General features: G+C 41.3%; 1 protein-coding gene across 3 annotated transcripts in view; it reads right to left on the reverse strand.

The window, feature by feature from the left end:
* MAF (MAF bZIP transcription factor) overlaps positions 1-12,675 on the reverse strand; it is a 185,825-nt gene that overhangs the window by 159,286 nt on the left and 13,864 nt on the right. The window contains exon 3 of one of the 3 annotated variants that reach the window (XM_038148408.1): positions 7,912-7,923. The exons of the other annotated variants lie outside the window; for them this stretch is intronic. The gene's annotated coding sequence lies outside the window, so the exon portion shown is untranslated. Of the gene's footprint in view, positions 1-7,911; positions 7,924-12,675 lie in introns of those variants that run through there. 3 annotated transcript variants of the gene reach the window in all.

A 12,675-nucleotide genomic window follows, 5' to 3' on the forward strand; every position in this document is an offset into this window, starting at 1 on the left:
TTCAAGATAATCTACAATGTAACTGAGGAAAAACGTGAAAGGGAAAAATGCCCGGAGTTCAGGGGCTTAAAATCAGGAAAAGACCTTCAACTTTTTTTAATACAAGCTACCAGCTACTGCCAGCCCCACATGCAAGCCTTGATGTTTTTGAGACATTCGATTCATGTCCTCAGACCCAAACTCCAGAACTGCAACTCCAAACATCACTGATGACTGTCAGTGGGAATGGTGTCTCCTAGGTAATGGAAAATGAAAGGTCTCCCAGACACCTCACAAGCTGCACAGAGGATCCTTTCCCAGCACGGCCATGAATACACCCACGGAAGCAGGCAGCCTGTGAGGCAGGAGCTCTTCAGAGATGGGAAATTAAGATACCTCCTTCACAAAGAGATTATACCGAGTTTTCAGAGGCTAGAGAACAGACTGTTGCCTTTATCACCTTCATATATCCTCACTACAATAAAATAATTTACTCCGTAGCTCCTAATCCAAATACATTGTTCCCAGAGTTTGGCTGCAACCTGTGCCAGCTGGAGGCTGTATGAAGGTTCATGATCTTTTCCTGGTCTTTCTTTATACTACAAAATTCACGCAACTATGCAAGAAATTTTAGCTGCACCTTTTTGGAAGCAATTTGCATTTTACAACTTACAGCTCAGGTGACAGCTGAGTTTTCTACCAACTAAATAGGCCACATTCTCTGCCTTGGTCCCAAGTTTTGTGCTGGAGGAAGACAAAGCAATGGTGGACCAAGATGTACAAAAATGACCGAGTGATCTCTGCTTCTACAAAAGCAGCTGGTGCTGCTCTGAGGGAGAGACTGTGAGACATGGTGGTGGGCAGGAGCTGGGGAGAGGGAAAGAGTAGAAAACCCAGGACATGGAAGCTCCCCTGCCACTAACACACTCTGCTATTGCCCTGCACTGGTTCCTTATGGCTGATGGGAAAAAAAGGGTCTAAATGGACATCCCTGCACTTGGGAACCTGATCTCTTTCCACAACACACCCTCCAAAGGTTGGGTGCTCTCACGAGAGTGATGCTCAGCACAGCATTCAGCTAGAACAGTCGTGAACCACTGCAGCACAGAGGTGCAGAGCTCTTTCACACGTGTTCAGGGAGAGAAGGAAGGATAAAGAAACAAATGATCTCCATGTTTGAAGTGACAGAGTGGAGTGGAGCATGGGCAGTGGGAAGTGTCTGGGTGGCCAAGAGATGTGTCCCAACCCCAGCACTTGCCCAGTCTCTGGTTCAGCACAGCCACAGCACCAATAGTGGAGCACCACTTTCCCTGTGGTTTAAAGAAAATGGCTCTCATTATCACAAGCCTTTCTTCCTGCAGCTCCCTGGAAGTCTCTCGTCCAGGCATAGACAAGACCTCAGCAAACTCCAGTAGCCTGAGAAAAGCTGAGCCCGAGGTGTTAACGGCTGTGACTGTAATGCAGTTAATTTAATTGGGTTGTCCATCCTTGATATTTGCAAAGTCCCTTTTAAATGTTAAAACCTTTTTTAAACAACTGAGTTATTATTTTCTCCTGAACTTCATTTCCATTTTAATGCTGATGTTCACTTTCTTTTGCAAATTGAGTGAAGGTAAAACTCTTCCTATAATATACTGTCCTTTTGAAAAACTTATTTCCTTTTGGTGCAGTTTCAAACAGATAGAGCTGTAATGGCCAAAATAAATTTTATCCCAGAAATACAGAAAGCTAAAAGTTAAGCTTAACTTATAAGCCTTTTTTAAGAGAGACAAAATCATGCCAGCCTTATCACCATGACAGTCACAGTTGTTTAGATTTATTAGGCAATGGTAATCAGGCTATACAATAAATTCGCTATAGTAATGCATTAATCACTTTGCAAAGAAAAATGAACCACTGAAAGGAAGACAATACATTTCCCTCTCTCTTCTTTCCCATGGTAAGAACGGGTCCCTAACTCCATTCTTTAAGGAAGGAAGCATATATTTTCTCTTCTGCTGCTACATCTATGACTTGAGCCAATGGCTCAGCAAGGTTACTCTCATTTTGCTTTCCTAACAGAGTTCTGTGAATATTTCCCCACAAGATCTTCCATTAGACCTGGAAAATACTTGGTGTAAAATATTTACTTGGCTTGATTGCTGCTTTCCCTGATTCTGCATACACTCTCGTTGTGTACAGAATGTTCATTCTTTTATATGTGACAACTTTTTAAGTTGATGAGGTGATCACTGGGGGCACATGGATGACCAAAGCAGTTTTGTAAGAAAAGGGATGTATACAATGTAAAGCAGAGGTAGAACCTCAAAGAAGAAAGAGCTATAATAATGGAAATTCTTATAATATCATAAATGGAAATTCTTATCTTCCCCCTCATAAAAGTATGAGCCTGAATACACTAACTATCACCCTTAAAAATCTGTCAGATTTTACCTCCAGAAGTGGCACCTGGTCTGTCTTAGTGAGGTGGCAGTGTGTGCACATCCATTATCACTTTTCAAGACCGGGTTTGGTTGAACCTTCAGCTAGGAAGCCAAAATCATACAAAACTTAAATCCACCTCCAGGAGATGCTGCCTGGTATTCTGCCATGCAGATTAATCCCACTGCAGAGCAATTTGTGCCAGGACATCTGAGAAGAAAAGTCCCTGGGGAATATTTACTCACAAGTAAATACTTTTGGTTTGCTCCAACATATCTCCCTACCAACCTCCCAGGCAAGACACTGGAATTCAATGAGAGAAACAGAATTAGCAGGTTCTGTTTTCTCTCTTTTTTTTTTCTTTTTTTTTTCCAAGGAGCAATGAGAATCTTCACTGAAAAAGCACAAAATGTATTTTTCAACTTTTAAAAAAGCAACTTAGAGCAAAGTCCACCCAGATGGCCAAGAAATCCTCTTCGGTTCACCTTCATCTGGGGCATTTTGGGGCAAACTTCCTTCTGTCACAATGGAAAATCTGGATCTACCCAAACTGAAGCTGAGCAGCAATACCAGCAGAGGGAAAGGTGGTGTGCAGGTGGCTGTAGCTGCTCAGCTGCTTTTAAAATTCATGAAACCTGTGGGACAGATTATGCATGCAGCACCTTGAACACCCCAAGGTGTAACCTACAACCACAGAGGAGGAATCCTATCTCCCATTCTTACTTTCATATATAAAATTATAAAATGTTAAAACATGTTTCCTAAAGCCTGTCATTACATTCTGGCTGCACATTGCACTACAATATTCCTGTTACCAGGGTAAATTCATGGAGAGGCTGCAGTTAACACTCCCAGGTAAAGAAATTCTCTGTACCCTCCATCCTGCAAAAGACAGAATATCAGAGTGAGAATTAAATTATTCCTCTTTCAGATGCTGTAAAGCCTCCAGGCAGCATCCTCACAGTCCTTTTCAACACAGGTAAATTGAATTCCAGCAAGTTTACAGTATGCGGACTCTTCAGACAAGATATTAAATAACAATGTCATGACCATAACCTATGAAGAAAGACTAGAAAACATGGAGCTGTTTAGTCTAGAGAAAAGGACACTGCTGCAAGCCATAACAGCCTTCAAATATGCAAAGGGTGAGAGCAAAGAGGAAACGAATGGGCTGTCCTTGGTGTGGGGACGTGAGGGACCTGAGCTGTGGGTTAGACAAGGAGAGATGCTTTTGAGAAGGGATAGTGGGGAAGGTCTGCCAGGGAGGCTCCATGGAGGTGTCACACTGTCCATGCGGGGCTTAAACAACAGGTTATGCAAATATCCATCAGGGATAATGCAAGCCTGCCTGACCCTGCCTCATGGCAAAGGGATGGATTACATCACCTCCTGGGATTCCTCACAACCCTGTTTCACTTATGATTTTATATGGCCGAGCCCCCAAGGGTAATTTGCCCCACTGCCCCAGCTTTTCCTTTATCTGCTCAGGGCTGGTGTATCAGTTCTTCCCACCAGCCAATTACTTGATTTGGGATGTGCTCATGAAAGTGAAAAGGCTGATGTCTGCAGGGCAGCCAGGCAGCAGCATGTGCTTACACTGCTCAGATCCATCACCTAATTCTTATGGAAATAAGCAAATGAATGGGAGGGTGGTTTGTGTAGGAATGCAAAATTTGGGCCAAAGTTCGAGGGCTGCTTTCAGGAAAATTGTGCTAAAAATATGCAAATAATTCTAAAATTTTGTGTGGATTTGCCTGCCATCTTCAAAGATATTTGTCCTTCTGCTGTTTCAGGAAAAGTCTGAACAGGGCCTGCTGCTTGGCTGCCCTGCATCCCCTCTCTCGGAAGGGACAGGGTGGGCATGGGACGGGCAGCAGCCCCTGCATCCAGGTCCTTTCCCTGCTCATTCCCTGAGCTGCAGGGGTGTAAGAAATCGATGCTGGCTGCATCCCTGCAACTTTGGGAAGAAGTGGGACTGCTCCACAGGACCCACGGCGAGGGATCCTGTTGGAAGCAAAGTGATCTGTTCCCCAGACAGCAGCACCCACGGGCATCGCAGGGTGGCCCCGGGCAGATCTGAGCGCCGGCGCTGCTGAAGGAAAGCCCTGCAAAAAGCAGCTCCCGAATCCATGCAAGGCTGCAAAGCCCCCAAAATGAGGCACGTGGGACATTGAGTGGGGATGGGCTGCCAAGGAGCACCGAGTCTCCAGATGTGTGACAGACACCCTCTGACAAGCAGAATTTGCTATGGTGGAGGAAGGGGAGAATTTTGGGTTTGACTCTTGCTTTCTTGAATTAAATTAAATTTTAAAATGCATAAATCTTAAAAAAAAAAAAAAGTAAAAACATGAACCAATTGCTCTTCCACTTTAGCCTTCCCAGTTTATTTTCATCCAAACTTTTTTCTGCCATATATGCCATGACTACCCCTAATCTAAATATTTTTGGTGCATTCTCTTGCCAAACTTGAATTTTAATGTGGCAAATTAAATTAACTTTCTTGATTGCAAACTGAGGAAACTAAATGTATATAATAAATTGCAAGAAATGCTTAAATGGATAATATATCAATAAATAATCCTTGCACTTAAGCTGAAAACCATTAGGTAGTTGGAATGATGACTGATTTAACACTACCCATTTAGTGTACCTGTGATAATGTGTTATTTAAACTCAAGACTTTATATTAAATACAATTCAGACTAAAATATTAATTTGGAAAGAATTGTATAACTTGAGGGATTTTTTCCTACACTTTTTTTAAAAAAAAAGATTTAATTAAAAACACAAGATGAAATAAATATTTCAGGGCAACCAGCAACAAAATGGGAAAATACCATGTGTTTGGAGTTTTAGTGCCCTCTGAGTGCTGGAATTTATTTGCAGCAAGCAGAAAATAGACAGCAAGCATAAAAATTCAGCAGATTCCCGCTAGTAAAATTATTTATCAAGCTAACAAGGGAGGAACCCTTCTAGTAGCAACAAGCCAGCAAGGAAAAGACGTGCCTTTATATTTTACCTTTGGGTTAGCACACTAGTAAAAATGCCAACTGACAAGCACTTCACATAAACATTTCTTTCTAAATGAGCTGCCTTGTTAGAAAAAAATCTAAGCAAAGGAGCAGTACAGTCAACAGACAGCAAAAACCCCAGGATGAATACTACATTGCTGCATATTACAGGAAAATATAAATAAAGACATAAAAATAATGTTGATGCATAAATGACTTTAATGAATTAACACTTCATTTTGCATTTAAATTAACTACTTGGGCTATAAATCTATCTTAGCTTCAATCCTTCCAAGAAAGAATACATGGCAGTTATCTATTATTTACATCTTTCTTACCTCTGGAACTAAACATATGCACACACACTCAAAAAAAAAAAAAAAAAAAAGAAAGAAGTGTGAACTATGTGTGTGTGTATATTCATTCACGTGCCGTTGTTAGAGCTGTGCTACTCAAGCCCCACTGCAATATTTATCGTATACTTATTTTACGACTGAAGCCCTGAAGTAGGTTTTACAGTTTAGTTTAACGATACCAAACTTTGATTATAAATTATAAGTGGCTTTATTGCAGCCTGAAGAGGCAAAAAATTTGGAGACACTTGATTGCCTGATCCCAATTAAATTTTAAAGAAATAGTAAAGCGACACACATTGGCTGAATAGCTGAGCTCCAAGGAGCACTGCAAATTACTCCTGCCGGCTGTGCAGCGGGGCTAGACCCTCCCAGGACTTCTGTGCTAGAATGAACATTTGACAATTGTCAGCAAGCTTTAAAATAAAACCAAACTAAACAAAAGAAAACAAAACAAAACAAAACAAAAAAAAGCCAAGGATGGTTCTCAAGCATTATTATTTTCATTGCAGAAAAAAATAGCTTGTGGGAGGGTAGGGGGTAAGATCAGACTCAGCATTTCAGCTGGTTCTGTATCTCAGGAAGTAAAACCTGCCACAACTGTTGACAAAGAGAGAAAAAAAGAAAAGTTTTACACTAAATGGAGCAGTCAGAGGGAAACACAGGTCGGAGCAGCATTTCTGACTGATTTCAGATGGTTTTCCGGACACAGTCGTGAGACAGACCCTGTATTACTCACTCAGGACTCTGAAGGCAAGCAAGAAAGATGGGGAAAGGTAGAGAGGGGAAAAAACCCCAAACTACTGGGAAAAAAAAAGTCTGTTTAGAGCTTTTGCTCCCTTCAAAGCCTGACATTCGTTTCGCCTCTGCAGCAGCTCACAATGCAGGGAGGGAACGCAGCGTCTCCCACTCCCTGCTCCAGCTCCCCAGGCTGCTGCTCCAGCCAACCCCAGGCATTGCAGGGGCTGAGGGAGAAAGTGTCCAGCTCCCAAAGTCCACCCCTGGGCCCGATCTTGCATTCTTTGCACACCCAAGTCCTGCAAAAACAAGGGGATTTTTGGATGCGCGGGAAATGCTGAAGTGAGCTGGCATTTGTTAGCTGCTGATGGATTACATTAATATGAATATTTGTCTGTAGGGGACAAACACTTTTGAGAAGTGAGCGCAACATTATGAGCAAAACATCAGCAATAATAACAAAAAAGGATAGGGAGAAGCATCATTGATGTAAACCATGAAATAAATAATATATGTCAACTTTTATGTTTCTTGCCTTTGATCTGGGTACAGCTGACATTAGGTCCAGGAACTGATACCTTTTTAGCTGAGAAGACACAAGATGTCAAGTTATATTTTTTAGTGCAAGGCCAACACATGAAAACAAAGCTAAAGGAGTCGAAGAAGTGAGCATAACAAAAACCACAGAGATTATCTCTTGTAATGGGAAAGAAAATGATGGGAGTTTTCATGGAAGCTGAGTGGTTAATATAATGCTATCTTCACTTTGCCATTCTTCTTATTAGAATATAATTTGGATCCAAGTAATATGGAAAGAGTTTGTTCCTGTGCACAGCAAGGGAGTGCCATGGGTAGTGCTTCTGCAGAATGAGGACTACAAATGTACTGACGAGCTTATTCCTCATTCCCTGCCTGCCTCTTGTTTCAACTCTCTTGTAAAGACGTTTGAAAGTGGAAGCTGTTTGGAAGCGCACATAAAAGCACCCATTAAAAGGCATTACATTACAACTCCACTGGATCCTGCCCGAGTGATCCAGAGGCAAGCTGGAGCATCACCACGGATCCCAGGGAGGCTACTCCTGCCTTGGCTTTGGTGGCACCAAATAAATCTGGTCTTTGTTGTACTTTCTTGCTTGCTTTTTACTAGCACCAGCCCTCTGGCATGGGACTAAGCCTAGAGCCTCTCCATCAGCTCCCCCATGCTCCTGAGCATTTACACCAGGTAATAGGAAGTCAAATTTGCCCCTAGGTGTCTACACTGGAACTGAAATTGGGTTAGTAGGTTGTTCCTATCCACACTTTCAGCTGCTGCTGGCTAAAACCACAGCCAGAAGATTGCAGAAACGCAGAAGTGCCACCTCTGATTTTCTCCTCTTTAAAACGTGCACCTCTCCCCAGGAAATTGCCCTTCCTCTGGGAGACTCAGGATGTGCTGCCATGCACCCCTCTCCTTTACAGCCTGGGCCCGTTAAGATTTCCAGGCCTTCACACCCCGTTTCCTAATTTAGCCTGGGCCTGAATCTTGGTGCCTGCTCCGGGCTGCGCTGCCGCAGAAGGGCCGGGGAGCGCGGCTCTGCCGTCAATAACCCGGCACAAAGGCCCTGCACAAACCGAGCCGAGATTTAATTACCTATCACCGCTAACAAAAGCTCTCTTTATTTTGATTAACTTTGAGGGAACAAGGTTCCCCACCATCAGAGTATGTTTAAGTAATTACGCCGTACAGACTAATATGCCTGAAAACACAAAAAGAGGGGGAATAGGGAGAGGGGAGAGAAGAAAGGGAAGACATGAGCTCAGCCTTACTTCCCAATTTAAACTAGGAATGACCTCAGGGTCAATTTTTCAGAGTATCTCAGATCAATTCAATTCTCACCTCCGCTGCCTACCTGCTAGCAAATGAACTTACTGTGCCTTCCAATAGACAGAAATGACTAAAAGGAAATCGCATTTAGCTGCATCTGAATAACCATGGTTATTAGATGATGCGTGCACAGGAAAAATTACCATTTCCCTTCTCCTTCTCCTCCTTGTGATTGTCATTCTCACCTCACTGGTGATTAAGATGTAGGATGCTCTCGCAGATTGTTAATTAGGTGTTAATATCTGCAAGGGGCCACAGCAAGCTCCTACACCTGAGGTCATTTCTCAGAAGTCAGGCTGTCTCCGGTGACAATACCTGTAATTCCCATAGCTAGTTTGATTCCCACTCAACAGCTGGAGCTAGTGTTTCTTTCATGTCTGGTTTCATTTCCTATCTGAAATTATATGAGTGCTAATATCTTTATTATCTTTCCCATAGAAGTGCAATGCTGGAGCATGGCACAGCGTGTTGTTCATAGGCTTTCTTTTCTTTCTCTTTTTTTTTTTTCTCACAGCATTTTCAAAACATTTCAAGCAAAAATCTTTATAGTTAGCAAATTTACAGCTGAGGATTCCATTATGGTTTGGGAGGGGTAGAAGGTAGGAGGGAAACAATAATAATTTGGGGATGGAAGAAAAGAAAAGCTGCACAACTGCTGAATGATAATGGCCCGAACCTTGGGAAAAAAAGGTAATGGCAGGAAGGGGAGGAATTGCAAGGACAGTGTGACCTCTGCATGCCTTGCAGGTGCACAGGAGCTATTCTGTACATAGAGGTATTAAAGATATATTGTCTTTAAGAGAGAGATGGGGCACATAAATGATTTTGCCTACATTTTGGCACGTTCAAAATCAGGGCAAAGTTATGTGTGATTCAGAAAATGTCCAGCTCCCAAAGCTCCTGATCTTTGTAATCCTGGCCCAGTGAACTCAGGAGGCTGAATTCCCATCCCAGTAGAAACGGTGCATGGGACCTGGACAGCACCAGTGATTTCTTATCCCAGAGTATGAAGTAAGGTAAATGACAAGTACTTCAATAAACCAGTTTTCATTAAAGGGCTTCAAGGAACATTACAGCTATTTTTTAACTCCCACAAAAGCCTAGAAGGTAAGAATTAATTATCTAGGTTTATAACTGTGTAAACTGAGATATAAAGAGATCAACGGTAACAGACCTTTAGAAGAAACCTCAGATAACAAGTTTAAAGTGCTTCAGTGTTTTGCTGAATCTAGAATCAAATAAGTGGGTCAAAGTCTCACGAGTGAGTCAGACTGTGACTCCCAACTCCCGTTTTCTTCACTCTCTAAACATTGTGACTATATGTGGAGCCTGAGAAGTAATTTTATATGTGGGATGTTAAATCAGTACTTTTCCTGTCTCATCAATCCCCTGTATTTTGGTACAGTGCGAATCATTTGGTAAGTGGCACAAATTAGAAAACCCAGGAGAGATGTTAAAAATATTACTTTTTTTTTTTTTCACTTGAAATCCTTCATTAGAACTAAACAACAGCAAGAACTACATCACCAGAAAATATTTTAGAGCTTACTTTAAACACAGGGAAAAGTATTAAACTGGCTTTCCTGGGAATTTTAGGGGAGTAAAAGCTGTTACATATGGCATATACTTTCTCTTCACTCACAAAGATTTGAGACATTTTCATACTTCAAATTCATAGGAATGAGCTAGAAAGGCATTTGAGGCATAGTAAAATCCTGCTTTTTATAAACACTCAAGAACTTATTTTTTACCCATGCAAAATGATCTGTAAATTGTACTAAATATGTTTGGGAAGAGGAAAGGGAGGGGGCGAGGTGACTCTGAATTTTTTAATCAAGAATAACATATTGCATCCCATTTGATAAAAAAAAAAATTCTCATTTAGGCTTAATACAGCACATCTGCTTGAAAAATACATACAAGGCTCCCATTGACTGCTGTGGGAAGTTTGCCAATAATATTTCATGGAAGTTATCTTGCTATCAGCCTCGGAAAATAAAGACATTTTACAGGGAGTGTTAATTCAACAACGTAAAGTTAAAAATAATTTGCTCGTGCACAAAGAAATTTTATTGTTTTTACAGTTCTTAGCTTTAATTTTCAATTTTATCAGATGTACAGTCTAGGAAGAAAAACAAGATCTAATTTGCAGTGAAGTTGGGTAGTTTGATATCTCAGGCCATAGCCATGAAAACAGAAATGATGTCATGAACAGACAGACTCAACTGCACATCAAAAATACACGTGAATAGTATGAGAATGCAAAAGGTCTTGCACAAAACAAAAATCTCTTTTAAAAATGCATGCGCAAATGCAGGAATAGCAGTGAAAAGTAAGTAAATGTGTATTTTCAGAGCACCTTGATTTCCCCTGTGTGAAAAGTCTTAGAGGCAAACTGGAAAAGGAACAGAAAATACATTTCTGTTCTTCACTGCTCCTTATTCTCTCCTTAGTTTAGGTCTCATCCATATGGGGAAATTAGGAAATAAACTATACTGCTATGCTAGTCATTGCCTGGGTGGACACTCCTGCTCTAGAATAAGAATGGATTTTCCTGGTTAATTTATTTTATTTTGAAAGCAGCTTAGCAGTACTAGGGAAAGGGGAAATCCACCCTTACTCCCAAATAAGACCGTCCATCCTGGGAATTCACAGCTCAGCTACCTCCCTATAAGTTCACATTTTGCTTTTTAATATATAACCTCCCATGTAGATATTCCTTTGTGGTGGAAGTGTGGGCCCCAGGAATTAAAGAGTGATTTTACCAGAGGCTTCAGTGGGGCCAGAAGCCCACCCAGGATCTCTTCTCTCACTGGGATGTAGGTAGGATGCAATTTAGATCCCGGGGTCCATCACTGCCTTATCCTGCCCTCGGAGCTCTAAAAAAGTCCTTCAGAGCCTCTTTGAAAACTGAAACATTGTTACACACTGATAAAAAACCCCAATTTTTTTCTTGCCCTTTTTAAGAAAAAACCTGGCTACATTTTTTATGTCAGAAGTAAATTTTACTTTCCAACATCATCATGTTGATTAGGAAATACAGGGATATTTTACTCTTATTGGCTCCATGACATTGGAGGATAGAAAACCTTTTCTGCACCAAATAAAATACACTGAAGCACAGTGAAACACAGCTGGGGTTATGTATGTATTTTAAGGGATGTTAGCTGGTGCTGCTGGGAGCTGGAATAAGACAAGACACAGCCCTTGGAAAATAACAGTTGCTTTGTAAAACACCACAATGGACCCTTAGTGGTATTTTATGGGGTAGCAACTAATTTTGTTGCTGGTATAACACTGTATATCATAAACACAAAATTCATCCTGCAGTGCTTACTCTGGAAGCTGTCAGAAGTGGGAGGACATGGAGTGACACCAATACTGGCCTCCACCACCCCTGCTGCTGTCTGAGCTGCCAGGGACATCATGGTGAGAACCTCTTAACCAGCAACCACCAAATATTCCTGTCACAGTCATTAAATAAATGGCCCTGAAATCCTTAAAGTTTGCCAGAAATAACAAAATTCCTTCAAAGGAGCCAAGTTAGTAAGTCAGACCGTGGAGACTACTGTCCACTACTATAAATGTACAGTCTTAAATTCCCCCAACCAAGCCACCTCCATGAATATCAAGTGAGCTCTCCTCCAGACAGCATGGAGGATCGGAGTTTTCATATCTAAGCTTATTATTCCTAATATCACAGAGACACTTCCCTGAATTGTCCTTCTCCTGCCCAAATTCCCCATCTGACCAGATGTCTTTCTCTCTCTTGCTTTCACCTGTCAATCATGTTCACAGCTGAAATTTGATTTCTCTCCCAACAGTAACCTTAGATGAAATATTACCATAGGGGTCAGAACTGCCTGAACCTTGCCGTAAAAGTTTGTTAACTCTTCCAAGACCCAAGAGCTATTTGCTCAAAACGAACAGATTTTGCTGCTGGTTGTTTTGTTGGGAGGTTTTTGTCTATAATATGTGAAAATATAACCACAAAATACTGAGGGAAGACACGAGGAATTGTCCCAGAGAACAGCAGGCTAAGCAAGTCTTGAGATCACAAGTGTCGATAAGGGAAAAATATTTCCATTTTTGTTCTATGGATAAAAAGAATAAATTTCACTAATTTATATAAATCTAATAGTCACACATATGAATTACAGGAAGCATGGCAGATTTTCTATGGGATTATTGAAATTAGAAAGGTGTCCCTAGGAGCAAGTTGATGAAACAAGTGCTGCACCTTTGCAATTAAAATACACGTTTCATGTATTTACTTCAGCTGATAGCAACTTGGCTCTATTTGCAAAAA

The sequence above is a fragment of the Motacilla alba genome, chromosome 11 (genome assembly GCF_015832195.1).
Source record: "Motacilla alba alba isolate MOTALB_02 chromosome 11, Motacilla_alba_V1.0_pri, whole genome shotgun sequence".
In the NCBI taxonomy this organism is placed as follows: domain Eukaryota; kingdom Metazoa; phylum Chordata; class Aves; order Passeriformes; family Motacillidae; genus Motacilla; species Motacilla alba.